Below are 21,301 nucleotides of genomic sequence, written 5' to 3' on the forward strand. Positions count from 1 at the left end.
GCTAAGCCCGGGCTATCAGAGAGTCATCGACGGAGCAGACCCGCCGTTCCATCTCTCTCATGCTCAGTCTCGCTGGCCTCGTATCTTTCACTCCCCTCTAAGCACCCATCAATTGAGGCAGTGAAGCCATCAGTGCCCACGCTTAGCCCGCCTGTCTCATTGCTTGGATAGCTATGTGTGTGTGTGTGTGTGTGTGTGTGTGTGTGTGTGTGTGAGCTTTAGTGTTTGAGGGTGCTTGTGTGTGGAGCCCCTTGATTGGACTCTACAGCAGGGGCTGGAGCATTAATGAACACTGCCTGTCACAGTCCCAGTCCTCTTTGCAGATCTCTCAGCCATCACTCTGGGCGATAGATCAGTGTGGCCTGATCTAAATGGGCTTGCTTTTACTTTCTCTTTTCCCCTCCTCCCTCCTCCCCGGCAGCCTGCACTGCTGGCTGTAGATCGCAGAGATCAGTGGCGGCATCTAATCCCGGCCTCCCTGCCCCTCCCTCCCTTAAGTGTTTGTTACAGCTATGGGCGGCGGTGTACGAAATCCAGGACCGAAGAGCAACCAACCGAGTCTCAGACTTCACGGATCGTTCGGTAAGAAGACTTCTGGGAATGAAACATCTCAATGCAGCGCGAGTTTCCTGTCACGTTTTTAAAAGTTCTTTCTGACAATGAACACTGGCACACCGGAAGCACCTTCGTGTACTTCAATCATTCGCATTCTTTGTCTGTTTGCCACCAAGAGTTTCAACCAAATGTCACCTTCAGGTCCTCTCGAAATGTGATCAGATGTGACTGATCCACATTAAGTACAATTTCTTTGTTAGTGTCATTACAAATTTCAATCTTTCAGCCATCAGTTACCTTCACTGGGTCACAGTGGGTGGCCTCCTCAGTTCCTCGTGCCACGATCTCATTAAGGAGTCAAGAAATACATGAAACGGGTCTGTGGTGGTGAACATCTCCACTTACAGTCTGGTGTAGCGTGGAAGCATTGTGCAGACTTCACATTTGTGGGCGGGGGGATTAGATTTATTTACATTTTGAGGAGAATCAGACACTTTTTTCTGACAACTTCCTGACGAAACTCTAATTATTCCTGTCCAGACGTACCAGGGGAAGCCAATTACAACTAAAAAAGAAGGAGTCTTGAATGCCGTCATCTACGGTGTATTCAAAAACTGTCATTTCAGTTGTTTACGGCGTTTTATTTCTCCATAACAGCGGTGTGCATGTGTTCTGAGCCGAAGAGCAGCAAATGTAAACACATTGCAGTTTCACGACACAGCGAGTTTTAAAGGGTGTAGCCAAATTCTATGCTGGAGTCTGAACAGAAAAAAGCAACAAAAAAAAAAAAAGTGACTGAACAAGCCAAGAATGCACGATTATGGATCGACGAACTCAGCAAAATCTCAGCTTGGGACCACACAGGCTCTGCTTGGAGTCTGCAAGAACAACAGCACACACCCGGAGAAGAACCCCAGGAAAGAGCACTCATTATGAATATGCAAGGTTACAGTGGAAAGCCGGCTTTTTGTCCTGACTTCCATGTTTTATTTAATGAGCCTGGGGTTGGGTTTGACTTGATTTGCATGCGCTTGTTAAAGAATCACCCAGTGCCACTGCTCATTGCCTGCAACATCCCCGATATAGAGACATTTTTGATTCCATTTTTTCGCTTGGCTTGTCTGTCAGTTTATGCGAGCAGAAGGACCCCGTGACTCAATTTTCCACCGGAGGAGGATGCCGGGCTTTCAGATCGAGAGATGGGGGGGTTCTGCCGATTTTCAAAGTGCATGTGCGCATGTGAGCATACGTGTGATCTGAGGTGTGTCGTTTGAAGCGGCGTGCGTGAGAAAGCAGTGGCTCCCCTGTGAGGGGAAAGCTCTAAAGAGAATAGTGCTGATGTGACGCTGCCCCTCCGATCTCTCAGACTACAGCCAGATAATACCGACTGAGGAGACGGCAGGACACGAGCTACATGAAACAGCCTAAGAATGTGCAGCCAGCTGGAATACATCTTTTATAAGAGAGGAGGAGAAGATGTAAAACTCTTTTGTCTCCTTCCCCCTTTTCTAATCTGGGAAATGGCACGGAGGGAAATGTGGCTCGGACCGTACTTTTTAATACCCCCCGGGGCAGAAATATGTCCCGCTTTGATGATGTCAGTGAGGAGACAGGTCAGCGCTAACGTCACGGACATCAGAGGCCCGTAGCGCTGTGGCGAGATGTCAGACCGGCTAGCGCCATCGCCGTGTGATGAGGCCTGGACAGACGTGCGGGTGGAGGGGGGGTGGGCAAACGTGACAAGGCAAGCAGAAATGGGGATGATTCAACCCTGCAGTAAGGATGGAGGCACAGGCGGGGAGAGGCAGGAACAGGAGGGAGGGAGGGAGGATACAGACAGCACATGGAACAGGAGAAGAAAAACTGAAAGGGAGAGGAAGAGAAAGACGAGGAGGAGAGGGCAGCGGCAGAGATGATCATGATAGGGACAACAAACGGGGAGTCTTTACATACAGTACAGAGCAATTCACCGGGGAGGAGAAAGGAGGGACGTATTAATAGAGAACGGCGCGGAGTGAATGAAGCACGTTAATGAAACGGGGCGCTCCTGAGCACGGCGAGCAAATGGGAATCGCTCTGAATAGTCGAACCTCGCAGGCAATAATGAGTGAAAGGCGTGATGACGGGAAGCGAATTAAAAGACGAACAAGTGGACTGAATTAAAGTCGGAATACACGAATCGGCAACAAGTCCAAGAAGTGTCCCCACCGCCACCGCCTGCCCATTCTGCCCCACGTGTCTGCTTCAGCGCCGCTGCTCTGTAACGTGAAAAGAAGCAGCAGCAAATAAACGTATGGTTCTCCCGCAGAACTCGCCGAGTGAATCGGAGTTGCTGTGTGAATGTGAAACAGGGCATTGCAGAACAAGAGAGCACATCCTCTGCGAACTTCCACTGAATTATTTAACGAGCTACGTTTTAAAGATATAAAAGTCTGTCTTTCTGTTTTCTGTCGCCGACTGATCCGACGCCACGGCGATTCAATCTGCGGGCTGTTTGTGAGAGCTTTTTTTGATTTTCCTCTTATGAAACAAATAAGTGTCTGGCAGGTGCTTCACAGGAAAAAAAAAAAAACAGAGTGCTGGTGATTATTTGTGTATGGCTATGAATCCAGAAACGCCGACGAGCTACAAGAACTTCTCATGCATGCTTTCTGCCTTCAAAATAAATACTACATTTTGAGAAGATGTTTAAATATGTAAACGCTGGTCAAAGTTGGTCAGACAGTTTTCTACATCTTTGCTCATTTATTTGGGTTTAGAGCTGCAACGATTAGCTGTCAACTATTTAATTAATCACCAACAATTCTGATAAACGATTACATTTTTTAACTTCTTATTTGAGAAAAAAAAAAACATCTAAATTCTCCAATTTCTCCTCTTCGAGTTGGAGTATGTTCTGATTTCTATGACTGTGGACAAAGCAAGACATCTGAGGACATCATCTTGGGATTTTATTGGAGCAAATGATCAATTAAATTGAGAAAATCGTTCATTAATTATTTTATATACATTATACCACCCTTATTTGTTTTTTGGGGGGTTGTTGCATGTTTGTTATGTATGTAAAATGTCAAAAGGAGAGTGTCAGCTTACACACACCTCACATGTTTCATGACATTTAATTTCATTCTTCCATTCACATGATACTTATGTGTCATATGAAGTCAACTGTAGTCACTTGGAGTGCGAGTGTAGTTCTTTATTTCCCTTCTCCATGAACCTTGGACGCAGGCGAAGATGTGCCAGAAATCCCTCAAGTGTAATCAGTGACAGATTAATGCTAATGAGGACTTTTGTACAAGACATCTTTCACTTTCATTTGGTAATTGCATACTTTGTTACATGGAGCAAGGGGGTGTGGGCGTGGATTGGAAGGATGCAGGGAGCGCCGTGTGGGCAAAAAAGGTGCAGTGATGACACCGTGGCCATCTGGAAGGCCGGTGGGAGCTGAGGACCTAACAGAGAGAGCAGACCGCCACCTCATACCGGACCTGATCTCAGGCCAGTGTCCGTCTGTGAGAGGGATTTAGTACAAGGAATATCACTGATATCAAGAGGGTGTGTTCGTGCGGGCCTCTAATGCGACTCCACAGATCAGCCGGCCGCCTGTGGTTACACAACAGGCCGAGTGGAAGGAAAAAATGGGTTGGGAAATAAAGAAAGCGTGAGAGCGCTGACAGATGGAGAGGGAGATAAAATGATGAAATCAGATATTATGTGTGTGTCAGATCATATAGACTCTGAACAGAACTAGCGTTCCTTTGATATGATCACATGACCTGATCCATTCGTGTTCACGTGTCACAGAAAAGCTTAGAACGAATGGCAGATTTGATTAGGCAGAATGATGCAACAGTGCAGCGAGCAGGGAAGGGAAAATTCCAGGATGAGGGGGGAAAAAAGGAGCATAATTCCCCCAAAACGTTACAGGGACATGGAGCGTCCTCTTCGGCAGAGACCGCTCCCTTCTACAGCCGCTGCTTTAAACTTACTGTAGAGATGAATTTGAGCACTTTCTTGCGTTGCCAGACGGAGGAGTTTGGGTTCGGGGGGGTCAGTGAAGGAAAACAAAAGCTCCACAGTGTGGACAGTCGGGGCCCGGGCTGGCAGGAGCGGGGCAAATCCGCCTGCATGCCAGAGTGCAAGTGGACTAGAACATCTGAGGGGCACCGACAGTGTCTGCTGATAAGGCACCTACATAACACTTCTTACTCCGGATCTTAAAAAAAAAATTTTTTTAATGAATTATTCTGTTTCAGACACCTCCTGTGATTTCCATTATGAAATGACTGGTGTGAAAATTCTTTATAGTCCATGTATGAAATCATAAAAATGAAACATGAGGTTTATATCACAGTTAACTTCTGTGAGTGAATTTCTGTGACGCGCACTTTCATTTTTCTGAGTGATCCATTTAATTAAATACTCTGCTACTTGTTGGTTTATCTGCACTTTTATTAAGTATATATATATATATATATAAATAAATAAATAAATGCTGCTTTGCAGACACTTTCCATTTGGCTTTCCAGTGTCAGTCCCTTTTTACCGCCCCTCCATTCTCTTTGCCAGCATCCTGTAGTCAGCTTTTTTCAAAATTAATCTTTTTTTTTTTTAGACATTATTTGCTCGGCTTGTTAAAAGGATACCTTCACCTTTATGGCCGACCGACTCCTCGTGCTAGCATTCCCCTCAACTCCCCATGTTGTCATTTCAACCACAGTCGCTTCTTATTCTCAAGGATTTTTGTATGTGGCTGTAAAACAGAAACAACACTTGAGTTCTTTCAACTACGGCTGCAACTGTGATTATTATCATAATCTGGTATTTTTTTTCGTTAATCCATTCATCGTTCCATCGCTCCATTTAGTGTCACAAAAATAATGAAAAAATAAATAATCATTTTCCAGAGACCAAGGTGAAATCTTCAAACAGCTTGTTTTGTCTCTCAACATTCCAAAACTCAAAGATACTAAACCGAAGGCAGCAAAAATGATTATTATTGTCTCCATTCATCATTTGGTGAACAAATCTGTCCAAAAAAAAGCAGTCTGACTTCACATTTAAGAAACCAGAACCACATATTTGGTCTTTTTTGCTTGGAATTAATAAAACCGTTGCTTACTCTTCAGTCGATTGTAGTCAGCTCTTCATTGCTGCACAAACAAATCATGCAAAGCTGCAGCACGTGCACTCTGAGCTGTACCCTGCCGTGTTTTGACTGCTTCAGGTTTGCCTCTGCTGTTATTACAGCGCTCGCCTTGAGCACGGTCCGAGCAGGTCTGACGCGGTCTGGGTCCGTTTGCCTCTTGCAGTGTAGCGCAAACACAATCGTGTACGAAGTGAAGAAAACACACTAGTATGCGCACAAACATGTACATAGCGAGGCGCCCCTCGGCTATACAACCGCTCGTCCCTGCCTCCAATATACGTTGTTTATTCGCTGGATCTGAGATGGCCAACAGCATCACGCTGGTGCAGCCGAGCGTAGCGCTGCACTGGACACACACTCTGTCAACGGCAGTAAGCAAGCAAGCAGAGCGTGCACTGCCAGAGATATGGAGCAACAAATCTATACCTCTCACAGAATAGGAGGGTGTGAAAGGAGGAGGGAGAGGGGGGGTCTAGCTACAGTAAATGATAGAATTTGATAAACAGCGGGGGGTCGTGAGGCAGGTCAGCGCGCCGTTAAGTTATTCCGACAATTTTGATCCATCGCCAGCGGTACTGGGACAAGGCACTGGGCGTCACCTGAGAGGGGTTAAGGAATGGAGGGAGAAAAAAAAAAGAGAGAGAGAGCTGGCAGGTAGCGTAAAAACAAACAGAGAGCGTCTTTACTGCAGGAGATGAGACGAGATAAGAGACATCTGAGGGAGAGTCTGCTGCTATCGGGACGCGACGGGGAGACGGAGAGGGAGGAGGAACGCACTCCCTGCGGGGGGAGGGGAGGAGGAGGAGGAGGAGGAGGGAAGGGCAACAGGCAGGCGGACGAGCTCATGTAAAACTATGAGAAATGAAACAATAATACAGTCTGACTTGTTGTGATACTTGTGGATTCTTTTGGATATCTGAAAGTTTGTAAGAGGGAACGAAGTGTTAATACTCTGCACTTTACACTTTACTGTAGGAAGCGGCCGCACAGCGAGGGGAAACGAAGGCCTTTGTTTTAATTAACAGTTCAATTATCAGGCAGCTAATGGCCTGGTAAATATAATGGGTTAATAACTCAGCAAGCAAGATTTAATCATCTGATTGTCACTGTGGAGCTGGTGGAAGTTCCAGTTCACACGTGTTACAGTATGTACTGTGTGTGTGTGTGTGTGTGTGTGTGTGCTGTTATACAGTGAAGAGCACAGAGCTGCTTCTGTTAGATTTTTGTGTGAAACAGAAAAACTGACCCCGCTATCAGCTCTTAGCGGTACATATCAGGAGGTCAATTTTTGGGTAAGCCGATGATCCTGGTGTTTGGCAATGTGTCATGTTCACAAAGTGGCTGTTAGCAGCTTGTGGAGTGTGTGTGTGTGTGTGTGTGTGTGTGTGGGTGTGTGTGGGTGAGTCAACAGTCCAAAATAAAAAAGGAAAAAAAATCTCTCAAAAAGGTTATGAACATGGAGATGAGTTTTGGAGTCCTAAAGGTTATGACAGATTTAAGAGTCATGCATGTACAGTGGATTCTTTTAGATGAAGTATTTCGAATGTGTCCGAGGCCAAATGAGGCAGAGAGGATGCCAACAGCCTTGGAGGAAGGAGCATGTGTCCGGCGTCCACTACCGTTGTGCCGGGTCACGGATGTCACCTGCTGCAGCAGCCTGCCTCACACCACTCGCCTGCTTTCTAAAACAGCGACTACAACTCTGAAAGCGAATACAAGAAGCCCGCAGCGCTGTTGGATATCTGGATCCTAAATCGTTGCTTTGTTTGGAAAAACTCTGATCGAACGGAGGTCACAGAAAAAAAGAAATGGGAAATGTTATCTGAAGCTACCGGCTATGTGACGCCGCCGTGGCCTTGCCAAGCACTGAGACTGCTGTTCCGAGTTCGACCGAGTTAAACGCTGCAGGCCGGTGGGCTGGTAGCCCCCTTAAACACAGAAAATTAGCCCGTCGAAAGGAACGCATACTTAGATAATGTCAGCCGCGGGAGAAAAACAAAGTGTGAAACCGCCATCCAGCAAAATAAATCAAGTACGAGACAAAGGAGTGTGTGTGTGTGTGTGTGTGTGGTGAGCATATAGACTGTGCTGATGTTTCAAAGGAGCTTCCTTGCAGTGGTGCGGTCATCTTTCTGAGAGGGCCTGAAATTCCTTTTGCATGCCTCACCACTTGTTTGCTTGAAAAGCCGAGAACATTTTACCACAGGAATCCTCCGTGGAGATTGTTGATGTGTGGATCCTTCTCTCTCTGTCTGTCTTGCACACACACACACACACACACACACACACACACACACATAAAATGTGCCCACCCACACATCACTGACATTTCTTTTCGGAGCGTCTTTGAATTACCACGCATATTAAGCGAAGCACTGCCGAGACCCCCTTTTTATTATTCCTCTTAATCTCGTGTGTTTACGAGGTCAGCGGCTGCTCCGACTCCACCCTTCACTCCTCCACTCCTCTCTGGAACAGACAAGCGGTTACACCCAGTCTCCCATGGAGCCTCTGCTGCACTGCACTGACAGATCAAGACAGGACAGCATGGCACGCTCCCGCTACACGCCGCCTCCTCTCTCTCTCTCTCAGCACTTACCGCCAACTGAACCCACTTGCTACCAACTGTGAGTGGCCAGCCAGGCAGTCATGCATGCCAGTCCGTGTTTGTGCGTGTTGGTTGGGATTTTAATTAAGAATCTCGAGTGTTTGTCAAGTTTTTTTTTTTGGGGGGGGGGGTTACATTCGGGCGTCTAATAGTTTGGTTTCCAACAAAAATAAAAAGCGTCACTACGCCTCACACATGTCAGACCATCGGACAGCATGTGAAATCGACTCCCCCGTACATTTCCCAAGCTTGCCCACGTCTAAGAAACTACTCCTGTCACTTTCGCGTACATACAACCGAGTGCAACACCACGAATCTGAAGAGAGAACCGCGTGTCTTCATTTGAACTATCCATCGCGCCGCGTCCCTCTCTGACTTCTGCCTGACATTTCTGACATGCAAAAGATGATGAAGCATACTCAACTCCTGTGCTTGTGCTTTCTAACACAACTCACTTCACTTCACTTCACGTGGGCTGCAGGGTTCTCGCACACGTTCAAGGACAGAGCACTCTCTAAACAATCGAGCCGATAATGAACTATAAAACTTAGCTCGGTGTAGGGCGTGCTTGTACAAGCTGTTTGGACAAAGCTGGCAGATGTTTTTACTTTTATTTTAGCTATAAAAAATAAATTTAAAAAGAGAGAGAGAGAGAGAGAGAGAGAGAGTGAGAGAGAGGACAGCCTTGTTAACTTCAGTCCTATGAGAGTGTCTGCTTTCCGTCAGTGGACAGTAGTTAATGGCGAACTGCTCTTTTCAAGTTGGAACAGAGTGCTAACACTGAGGTAGGGCTCGTAATATGTTGAGGTAATAATCATGATATTCTGGTTCTTTCCCCCCCCGGAAGAAACATCCGAGGGGTACACTCGAGTGAGAAGGCAGGGGCATGAGTGCAACCACTGGCCTGGTGGGTGCTAGCAACCCCATGCTCCTAATCCCAGTTAAGACAGGCCCGGCAGGCGAGCAGACACAAAGGAGCTCGGTCCAGTGTTAGCGGAATTAAAGCAAAGCCTCTCCTCTGTTGTTATGCTAATCCACGAGACAATGATTATCTGCGGGGCAACGTTGCCACGGTGATAAACATGGCTCAAGAGTGCCTCAATTAGGGCGACGATTGCCAGAGGAGAGCGAGCGAGGCTGATGACGCCGCCGTGGACGGGCGGGGAGGGGGAAGAGAGAGCGCGAGGCGTTTTGTTATTTCAACCGAGTGGATGGATGGCTTCACTTTCAACCAGCAGGATGAACTTACAGATGAAGCTCGACCCCCCACAGCTTGACCTCTGCCAGGCTCCATCCTCTTTACGCTGTAAAGACCCCCCCACACACACACACACTCGCTGGCACAAGTACTTCCATAGTGAACATGTAATTAGCTCTCGAACGCAGACAGGCCGCGTTACTCTGCAGCGACTGTAAGGTACCGCTCTGACTCTGGGTGACATGTTCTCCGTGCTGTGTGTGAAGTGATGATGAGGATGTCATGCAGGCGCTGTGGCTCGCCTCATTCTTCCTCTAGCGTGACAGCAGCGGCTGCTCAGGTGGGCTGCTGTGGCTGTTAGAGTTTTTTGTTTAAGCATCGGGAGTTGGGGAGGACAACCATAACACCGGAATCATCTATAATAATCCTTCATTTACTCCACAAATCAAAGTGAGGAGGCGACTGGTTGTTTTTTTGTTTTTTTTTAAAGCTCCTCGCTGAGCTGATGTGCCAACTTCGATTCTTTGCTGTTGTCACAAGATCAAAGAAAAAAAAAGAAAAAGAATCAGGCTAAGGGGGAGGTTGTTTTCTGGTTCTGGCTCGTCACACAGCTATTCCAGATCGCAGATGCATATTTGAAAATCCGGTAGCATTGCGAGGAGCGTCTCCCCGGTCCTCTTCAAAACCGGCCCCGGGTCGCCAGTATACATCCTGCTGGTTCAGACTACCTCCGGTCCCTCTGCTGCACTTTCCATGAGGACAGTTTCGTCATTTTTTTGGACAGCCTCTTGCTCTTCTCCATCCTCTCCTCTGTCCATCGGTGTGTCCCACAGCTCCAACAGCATAATAGGCATTGGACTGCTGTGTCATCTCATTGAGTCCTATTAGGGACTCTTAAATCTGACTGGCATGTTGTTACTGCTCTCCCACACCACAGCTAGAACTGAGGAATGGCTCTGCCTTGCGGGGCCCTTTAAAAGTCCTTCTGCATCGATAGCGTTGGCAATAAGGAGCCAGGTCCGGGTTGTGGTGAAGGGTGGTGCCACGACAACATGGAAATATGAAGAGTGGAATGGGGGAGGAGGTGACACCCCCCGGGGGCTACATGACAGGCATGTCAGATGCAAATGGTCTCATGCTGCTTTGCTATGGGCTTTGCCATAGGTGAATGCCAATGCTGTCACTCTAACAAGGACTACACAAGCCTAGAGGGGTGCATAATAAGCATAAGTGCTGATTAGGGTGGGGTGAAGACGCATCACATCAGTCTGTGACGTCATGGTGAACTTTGGATTTGTGGTTCAACACAGAGGAATCTCAGTTGTATTTTTTAATATTCTGACCTTGTTAATCTAATATTTCTGAATCAGGGCCACCATTTTTTAAAAGGGTACAGTGTATAGGATTTAGCGGTGTAATCGCTGCATTGCATTCTCCTCACATCACCTCGAGAAACAGCACTTGAAAAGCTCTGTCCAGATGTAGTTTGTCTGTTCTGGGCTCCTGTAGAAACACGGTGTTTGAAAATGGCGACCTCCATTGAAGAGGACCCGCTCCCACCAAACAACAAAAACAATTATTTGATTTATTTATTATATTATATTCACATGTCTGCCTTGATCTGAAAATAGAGGGACCTAATCTTACACAGTGGACCTTTAAGTCCAAAAACGACTTCCCTGCTTATCTCGTTTTCTGTAGCCACAGGTCGTGAAAATCAATCACCTTAATTAATGTTAATGTTGATTAATTTGGTAGCCAACACTAAAAAAAAAACTGTATCTCTGGCTTTGGGGTGTAGTTCTTTAAACCTGTAGTCACTTGCAAATGAAGAGAGCTAGATAAAAGATTCAAAGAGAACAGAGACAAAGACAAAGGGGGAGGGAAACATTAAGTATTAGAGGCTGTTTTGTTCTTTTCCTCTTTCTGAAGATCATGAACCATCAAAGAGAGGAGCAGCAACTCTACTTCCCATATCCCAAACTGAAAAAAAAAGAATAAAAAAAAAAAGACCACGCTCTCCACTATCCTGCTCCTCGAACTCACTAAATCTGGAGGCTCAGGCTCACGCTGGTAGAAATCACACGTCAGCTCAACTGTCTGACTGATGCTTCGGAGACTGCCGGAAAACAGTTAACCCCATCAGTCACGAGCTCTGTGCTGAGAGAGATTATATCCTGTAGGCCGGTGGTTTAGGCTGCAGCGCTGTAACAGGGAGGGGACGACACTTTTGAGCTTTTGGGATCGGTGGAACGGTTGTCCGGCGTGATTGTGTGAGTTCGTCAAACTGTCACACTTCCACATGGCGTTCTAGCAAATGTACAGCTCTATTTACTCTGAACATTATGCTGACTGTTTACACAAGAATGTGTGGGGTTTTTTTTCACTTCTGCAATTAGGGTATTTATTTTAGAAATGATGTGGAACTGAAAAATCAATTTGCCCCTCTCTGATGGAAACTTCCTGGCAGCCAGTGAGCTCTGTGTTGTCTTGAAAGTAATACATGTTACATTGCACAAGAGATGAACATTACTTACGTGAACGGCCCCTGTTACACGCACCTGACATCGACTGTATTATATTGCCATACGAGGGCTGAGAATTCATATTGACATTGCGGCAATAAAGAATGCAATAGCTGCTGTATAATGCAAAGCCTGCAACATGAGCATTATAAATTCATTTTATAACTCAATCAATAACTAAAACATTGGGTATGAGACTTTCTTGGCACACAATGCTAAGAAATATCATTAGGCAACAAGTGCTTGGACATCGCCGAGCGATCCGGTGAGATATTCCCACAATCATCAAAAAGGCTCCTGGAAATGTTTCAAGTCACATCTAATAAGTTAATTTAACCTTAAAATCTATTGCTTAAATGCACTGCAGCTGCACTATATGTCAAAAATAATGCTGATGCCAACATTGCAGATCTTGAACCCGACCGTGCCAGATGGTTTGTTACTCAGAAACATCTGGGAAGCAGTCATCGGAGACTGTTTGGAAAAGGGCAGGCACTTAAAAAAAATACTTGACAGGTGATTAGATGAACCATCTGTCTATCATGGGCATACTTTAACCAATCAGATCAACGAACGCCGATGACGTAGACCAATCCCTGCTGAAGAGAAACAAAAGCCTTCAGAGCTGCTCTTTACTCACTGACAAAATATTCTGCTAGCAGCATCTACTCTAACTTCTTTACAAGCCACCACTGTTGTTTTTGAGGGTACGCTCAAGTCTCACAGGCATCTAGCATTAAACCACGTCCGTCCCTCAAGCTGTAGCTACCAGTAGTTACTCACACGGCGCTGATTTGCTCAAACCACTGTGGTTCAGACGCGAGCACACAGCCCGAAGCCTGGTAAGATGTATTCTCGCTGGGTTTCATGATCTTACAGGGTTATGCAGATCCAGCTCTGTGGCTTCCTCCGGTCTTTGAGTGAGCAAATTTCACAGGTATGAAATGAATTAATATCAAACCGCTGCGGGGATCGCAGCGTAATCCGCTCCTTAACACTTCCGTGATCCCTTTCTGTTTGTACAATTAACATGCAGATGTTTCCGCACATTTGAGGTGGCGCGCTCCCGGCGAACAAAACACCAGAATTGTCCACTAAATTACCAATGTACACATTTAACTCAGAGCGAATCTGTAGCACGAAACACGTCCAAACGCCTGAGAATTAGGGATTGAAAAGAAGATTACAAATGAACACAGCACTCAGTTATCTTGTTCAGATTCTCTGATCGTTTGCTGATGTCCTCAATTAAATCCACCTGAAGCCCTAAAGGAGAGCCGTGAGAGAAGAACTCAAAAGAATTAATCCAGCCTCAGATATTCTCACACTGTTGAAAATCATCAATATGTGATGAACAATGCATTCCAGGAGTTATTCTGCGATTGTTATAATTACTACTTTGTTGTACCCATTTTCTTTCAGCCTTCCTCTTCTAATTTGACTTCAGTTAGTGATTTCCTATATTTCCCAGAATGCTTTTCAACAACCCCAAGAGAAAAGGCCCGACAAGCTCAATGGAATAAGCCGTTTTATTCAGCTGTTGGTTATAGATCTATATGTAGGGGTGAAAAAAAACAACATAGTAAACATGTCAGAATCTTTTTTTTCCCCGAGCGCATCAGAGCACAAAATGTCTTGTTGCTGCATTGCATTCTGGTCTTTTGAGGCCAATTATAGAAGAAATTAACATGAAATGTAACGGTGGATTTCTGCCAGTGATCATTTTTATGTAAAACAGTGTCATTTTGTTTGGTCGTGAGGAGCGGACACAAGGAGAGGAAAATATGATCAGACCCCTGCTACAGCTGGTCAGTTTGGTAGGGAATAGGAACGGTTTTAAAAAAGGTGGAATTTTCCATAAAGGAATATTAATAGCACCTCTTAAAAAGAACTGAAGCAATGATTTAGAAGACGTTTACAACTCCTAAAAAGTTATATTCCATCCTGGCGCCGTTTGCTCTCAATACAAGGCTCCTGCCTGTCCAAAGGCTGCGGGGCATCAGACAGTCTGACTGTGTCCAGGCCTTAAATCCAAACTTTAAACATATTTTTTTTAAACTTCACTTAAAAGTTGCTTGTTCTTTGATTACATCAGGACCTGTGCCGGTTTACTGCACAGTACTTAGAGTCTGTGTTTGTCTTGCCAAAGAATACTGCAAACTTTCTGAAAGCAACAGCATCTCCTCTAACCCCATTTGTTGGTGTCCTACAAGCAAATGAGCTGTGTCCTTCCTTATTTTCTCCTCCTTATCCTTCTCTTTTCACTCAGGTTTCTCTGAGTGGGACCGTCAGCCATCCTGCGACCTCTCTCTCCCTCTCTCGTGTCTCATTCCAGATGTTTTGAATCTGCATCCTCTGGGAGATTCAGCCTCTCCTCTCTTTTTGTCTCTCCCTCCCTTGTGTGCGTGTTGTCCTTGTCTCTCTCTCTCTCCCCTGTGTGTGTGTTTGTTTCCTTTCTCCCGTCTGTATGAATGTGTGTGCTTGAGCTTTGTCTCTCTTGTGTTTGTGTAGCCTGTCCTCTTTCCTGGTCTCCATGGTGAAGAGGAGGTTGCGAGGCTCAGGTCCTGTCTGTTAGCAGCAACTCAGGGTTGCGAAAATATCTATAGTTTTCATCCTGATAGTTCAAACTGTTTGTCCATCCCAAAAGAAGGATCCCTCCTCTGTCTCTTAAAGCTGCCATATGCGGATCAAGCTCCTTGAATCAAATTTGTGATCTGTGACATTGGCTATATAAACTGACTTGACTACCTGACTTTGACTTTGTCTTCATACCCTGTTCAGCGGATGCTTGTCTGCAGTGCGTAAAAGCAGATTTTGCTGTATATTCACAGTGTGACTGCTGTCTGATTGCTACCCTGCTGTCTTGCAGAGCACCACGCTGGGCCAGGTGACAGTGCTCCTGCGACGGAAATCCAATCAGGCCAATCCTCCGCGATCCCTCGCAATCCTCTCAGCCGCCGCACTACACCGCCAGCCATCTGTAACCCACACTGCACATGCCACACGCACTTACAATGATCCCTTTGATAGATATGGAGATGGACACGCATGCACATTAACCAACTCAACCTCCTCTGAACCTGGCAAAGGGGGCTTAGCGCTGAGCTGAGCGAATCGCTTCCAGCTACGAGGACTGCGCAATGCCGCCGACCTTACGGTCTAACCTCTCAGTGGAGGTTACAGTGATGAATTTACCCCTTAGGGGTCAATAGTGTAACAGCAAAAATTCCACAAACACCCCCTCCACCATTGGCAAACAAACCCTGCAGGAAGCAGGACTGGCACCGGTGACATAATAGCCCCCCTGCCTGCGAGAAAGATAATGCAGGCCTTTCAGCGCGGTCCAGGGCCCACTTTGCAAGGGCAGGCCTGCGGTTGAACTCTCTCTGGACCTGTGTGGAAGTCACACACAGGCCACCCAGTCCTGGCCAGAAATGGATCAGATACGACTGGCTTAATGACGGTCATTCAATAGACCTTGTACGTGTGTGTGTGTGTGTGTGTATGTGTGTGGGTAGAGGTGGACTGGCTGCTGGGAATTTGGGCTTCCTGTTGAAAACAGAATAATATCCACAAACCCCCGTGCAGAGGCAGGCCTGTCACACAACCTTTCTGCCCAAGTGTGGGAAATGCACCCATTCTGTCAGATGAGCTCATAGTCTATTCCTGTGTGTGTGTGTGTGTGTGTGTCTTTGTGGGCTTGTGCATTCTGTGTCCTGGCTGCAGAAATGATTTTCGGCTATTGTCACCGTGATCCTAATGGCCAGCATCTGGCTTCTCTGGCACTGTTTTTTGGGGCGGAGGGAGAGCTCAGGGGGGTTGGAGAGGCCGGGAGTGAGGGTGGGTGATCTGACTGCCTACGCCTCGGGGTGCGCAGCTGTCCCAATTACTACCTCTCTCTTTTCCCCTAACTTCCCCTTTGTACCCATCTGCCTTTTCCACACTCCAAACCTCCGTCTCATCCATCCGTAGATGCTACTAGTGTTTGTACTTTCAGGAAGTTCCCCTTGCTAGGAAGAGCCCTTTAGCGACCGAAAGTAGGTTTAGTCCGGCGCTGCGGGGTGCATAAGACCCGGCTGGCACAGCATCGTCAGACGGCTGAGAGAATTTTTAGCTAGATATGCCTGCTCTGATCCTGGCCTGAGCTGTGGACTCAAGAGGAGCTGACAACGCTGTTTGATGGGCCACGGGCACTGAGCATCAGGGGATTTTGTGAGTAGGTGGCGGGCGGGTGGGTGGTATTGGTTAGGATGGCAGGGGCTGAGGCGGCTGTTTGTGTCCCCACAGTGAGTCCCCTCAGCAACTTCTGAAGAGCTAAAAATTCCCAGTGTGTGTCATGCCCGTGTGAATTCAGGTCCTCATGCAGAGGAGGCGCCGCAGACTGCACTGCTTTTCCTCTCGTCCTGGTGCGAAGCATTCACAGAGATATGGTAAGAAACTAGAATAAACACGCAAATACTATATAGATACATATATATGTATATACACACGCAAAGGAGGGTGTGGTGTGTGTTAAGGGTTAAGAGTTTCTTCATGAAAAGGAGACAAAAAAAAAGGGGAAGGAGAGAACTTATGTGCTGCATGTGGATGGGAACATGTCCAATTTCTGGACGCCACCAATGAGCCGTGAACAGAAGTCATAAGACCGACTTCCCAGCTCGGGCTGCAGCAGCAATAACTCCCCGAGATACAGCAAAAGCAAGCATATGTAAGTGAATGCATGCACACAAATACACGTCCTTTCTGAAGCTGGGTAGCCCTCCCTGCAGGGCCAAACAGAGTTGGAGTTGCACACTCTCTGAGTCGTCGTCGTCGTCCAGGGCAGGATCTATGACTGGTCAAGCTCGCCAGCCCAAAGCCAACACACACATTCACGCACCCACCAAGCCCAGCTGTGGCCGAGGCATTATGTGATCTCAATCCAGTCCCCGCTACACAAATCCAATCTGATGCCACATGGCTATCGGGCCATGTGCCTATTGTGCCTGTCTGCCTGAATTCCTATTCTAAACTCCCCCTCCCTCCACCCTGCCTTTAGACATTCAGTTGAGTCAGACAGGTAGACAAGCGCGCGAGACATTTAGACAGGCAAGACGGCAGGGCAGGCCTGCTGGGGCCTTTTTCTTTTCTCCTGCTCCCGGAGAATGCTATCAGCCTGGATCAGGCTAGGCTGCTCAAGCTGAGCTTCAGCAGCCTCGCAGCCCAGCCCCGCTTTTCTCCATGGAAACCTGCCCCACACTCGCCCTGTGATTGGCTCGTACGATCACTAGACAGACACTCTGTCTTACAATACAGATAATAATGGCCCTCCGGTAGAACGAGAGAGCAGGAGAAGAGTGATGGCAGAACGGCCTGGTTCCTACAGATTTTGCCCTTTAGAAAAGGCTGCATGCAGGAGACTATAGACTGCAGGTATGCTCCTGCAACGTGGCGTGCAGCTGTGTAGCACTACAGCTCATGCTCTGATGCACAAGGCACGGGGAGGATTCACCAAAAAGTCTTCGACGTCTTCATTTTTTTGGCTGTCATCGAAAAGCCTTGAGGGTGGAGGAGACAGAAAACAGATATTAAACACTAGTGTCACATCACAAAATGCCAGCCGTATGCCAGCACTAGACATACATTGATTGCTCACTGAACCATGCCATGCATTAGCCGACTCTTCTCTCTGTTCCTTGTCTTGACAGACCCAAGTCTTTAATAATAAGACTCAAGAGCTCAGATGGGTGTGTGTCCATGTCTTTTTCTTTTTCCCCCTTCCTCGATAAAAAGGCAAAAGCTTCTTTTCGGGCAGCTTCTGCTCTATTTACAGTTGATCGTCTGGAATTGGTGAGCAGAAAAAAAAAAAACCCGCACATGGATTAACAATACAAACAAAACAATGCTTCCAGATGAGCCTCTCTCTCTCTCTCTCTTTCCGGTAGCATTGTTACCGCTACCTCGCCACGAGCATCGCCGTGTCTCGCATAGCCTCCTCACTTCACTGTGCTTTTTGTGTTTTTCTAAAACTGGGAACACGTCTTCAGAATGTGCCATTTGTTTCAGTTCAGCCTTCTCTTCTCATCTGTCTGACGCTTTCAGAAGACAAAAAAAAAGAGGATGTATAAACAGCACACAGACGCCAATATGGGCTATTATGCACATGCTGTACGGTGTACCAAAACACTGCGATGCTTGAAATTAGAATGGGTTTTCATGCAAACAGAAGCTGTGCAGGTGAAAGGCCCCCCCCAAAAAATCCAACTGCTATTTTAAATAAAAACTCCTCTTGGCAGAGGCTCGACCATGTGACGAATGTGCCCGGTGTTAAATACAGATAAAACTATCAAATGAGTCACCGCCTATTTTCTTTCTTTCTTTTTCTTTTTTTTTGCTCACCGCGCCATGTCTAACCTCTTTGGCAGAGCAACACTAATATGTTTAATGAACTCGTTAGTCAAAAACGGAAGACAGACAGTGGCGTGAGGCGTGGAAGGTGGAGGCGCAAAAGGGCAGAGAGGGAGAGAGAGAGCGTGAGGAGGAGAGAAAAAATAAAAGGTAGAGAGAGAGAGAAAATAGATCAAGTGAAGTGTGTGTGTGTCTGGAAAGCACACTCTCTCGGATGACAGATGCAGCATTGTGTGTTACAGTAAAGCAACAAACCTGAGAGGCAACAACAACAACAAAAATAATAAATTTCAAGGGTTAATTCAAGTGTCACCGCGACTGTTTCATTTGAGCGCTCCATCTCAAATGACACAGCCTGAAGTGACCTTCTCCTAATGTAATTATTTGCACTTGGCTCTTATGAACGGCTCCACCTATAGCTCCACCTATTCATTCTGAAAAACGCTGTAATTTGCTGCCAGAGCACCATCTCTCCTCCTGTTCCTCTTTGCTATATGGCACGGGCCGCCGTCACCACAATAATATATGGCTGTTTATTTATTCATGAATGGGTTAGGGGCTACTAACTCAATCAATCTGCTTCCAGTTACCGTGGCCCCCGACTTTATTAGATAGCATTAATGATGCATTGGTTGTCCACAGGTGTTGAGTTTCTCCTTTGTCAGCAACTCCCCATTCAGATGGATATCGCTAATTGCGACACTATACCGCAGGCGTTTACTGTCAGACGATGTAACATCAACTGCACGTCATCCATATCACACATCACATATGATATTTTGGTTTAAATATGTTGAACAAGATTTAAAAAAGAGCTTTGACTTCCAATTATGAAATCATGGCAGCATCACAATGAGCTGTACATTCATCCCCCTTACGTCTACTACTGGGGGAATTTAACCTCTGATGCCAAACTCCATCAGACGAGCTACACCGAGCACACAGACAGACAGTGGACGTGTGTGGGTTGCTGTCATCTACATTATCGTCAGCTGGTGTTTTTAAAAGTGTGTGTGTGTGTGTGAGGGATGGAGGAAGGGAGGGGATGGGAAGCAAGAAATCAGCAAAAATCTCCCCCCCTCCTTTTTGTTGACTGGTCCTGGTGTTTTTTTTTAATTTCATAGTCACGTATGAGGAGAGCTTATTTACACATTAACCACACCTCCAGGTGCTGAAAACAAACGCACGCCTGGCTGTGGTGTGATTATTGCAATAGGAATAAGCAGCAGCAGCAGCAGCAGCGAGGCTGAAACACAGGCAGCTGCTTTGTCTGCTCCACACACACACACACACACACACACACACACACAAGCCGGGGAAAGGACGCTGAAGATGGGATACACATGAGAGTCCAGCACCCTCCCTTCCCTTCCCTTGTGTCATGTGTCTTTATATTCACGTTATGTATGCGGGGGGTCAAACGCATTTAAGCGGTGAGAAGTCATGTACGGCCACACACACACACACACACACACACACACACACACACACACAGCTAGCTTATAGAGGCTACGCGCTTGTAGCTCCGTTGATGCCGTTAGCCGTTAATGAGGCAGCCGTGCTCGAGCCCTCCAACGCCCGCTGCTTCACACGGCTCAGCCCCGGTGAAAAAAAAAACAAAATAAAATCATAAACTAAAACTAACGTTGTGGTTTGTTGTTGTTTTTTTTAAAACATGTTTAAAAAAAAAGAGGAACGGCGGTTTATCGGAATGTAACCGTTAAGTATCCAACGGTCCTATCCCTCCACTAACGGCCGGGTAACGGCTTCGATATAACGGGGACTAGGATTCCCTTCTCCCGCCGCCACCTCCACCAGCGAGACCGCGACGCAGCAGTCAACAGGCCGGGATGTAGCGGGAGATGAGAGGAGGAGGAGGTGGAGGGAGAAATCTATGGGTCTCGTACACACACACACACACAGCAGCAACATTTCCGCCATGCACCAGCTTTTACAAGGCGCCTACCTTGGCATGATACACCGGCTTCCAGCAGCGGCATCCGACCTGGGGGTGGAGGCGGGAGCAGGCAGGCTGCGGAGGCTGGTGCTGGGTGCTGTCGCAGCGGCGAGTCGAGATTTTTTTTGTTTGCTCCAGAAAAAAACTGAGTAAGAAGAAAAAAAACAAAAAAGGCTGCGGCGGAAACAGGAACTGGGAGAGCTGGGGTCTCTGAATACGGCAGTCGAGGCTGCTCTGCGCTGGATGGCCGGTGTCAACGCAGACCCGAGAGGGGGAAAGCTAACGTCCGCCCGAGGATTTTCAAAATAAAAGGGCTGAGTGGTGGCTTAGTACAGTAACTTGAAATACAGTGTCATATTTCTGCTGTGGAAGTTAAAATATTGTTGACATGTGTGCAGCTGAGTTTAAAAATCTTTATTGGTTTGAGAGGATGATGTTAATTTATTATGATCTTTCATTAATGTTAATTCCATTTTGAAATTTTACAATAAAAATACATTGATACCGTATGGTGGCTTTTAATCTCGCATCAAATAGTGAACTTGTATGCAGACTTGCATGCATGTACAAATCACCAGCAGTAAATATCGTGCTAGTACTAGCAATGGACTACAAGACGCAAACGAGTTGCAAGCTTTTGATTAGAGTTATGTAAAGCTTTTGATGGGATAGTGACAACTGCTGCGGAGAGGGGGCCCAATTTGATTTTTTCTTTTTGTCATGGGGCCCAAAATTCCTGGTTATAATCATTAAAAAACACAAAAAATCTAAAATTGTTATATGATTTTTTCATACAAATGAGAGTAAACTTGAATTTCACAAACTTAAAACAGCAAGTCACATATACATGCTTTCGACTTATACCTAAATAAATCTTTTATTTGTCTTGTATTGGACTGAAATTGCATCCGGGCTTTTT

The 21,301-nt window shown here is 46.5% G+C and overlaps 1 protein-coding gene across 1 annotated transcript in view; it reads right to left on the bottom strand.

The window, feature by feature from the left end:
• Positions 1 to 20,681, bottom strand: part of fut8b (fucosyltransferase 8b (alpha (1,6) fucosyltransferase)) — a 78,019-nt gene extending 57,338 nt beyond the window's left edge. Inside the window, exon 1 of the mRNA XM_010738417.3 lies at positions 20,392 to 20,681. The gene's annotated coding sequence lies outside the window, so the exon portion shown is untranslated. The remainder of the gene's footprint in view (positions 1 to 20,391) is intronic.
• Positions 20,682 to 21,301: the final 620 nt, after the last annotated feature.

Source organism: Larimichthys crocea, chromosome XI, assembly GCF_000972845.2.
Source record: "Larimichthys crocea isolate SSNF chromosome XI, L_crocea_2.0, whole genome shotgun sequence".
NCBI classification, from domain to species: domain Eukaryota; kingdom Metazoa; phylum Chordata; class Actinopteri; family Sciaenidae; genus Larimichthys; species Larimichthys crocea.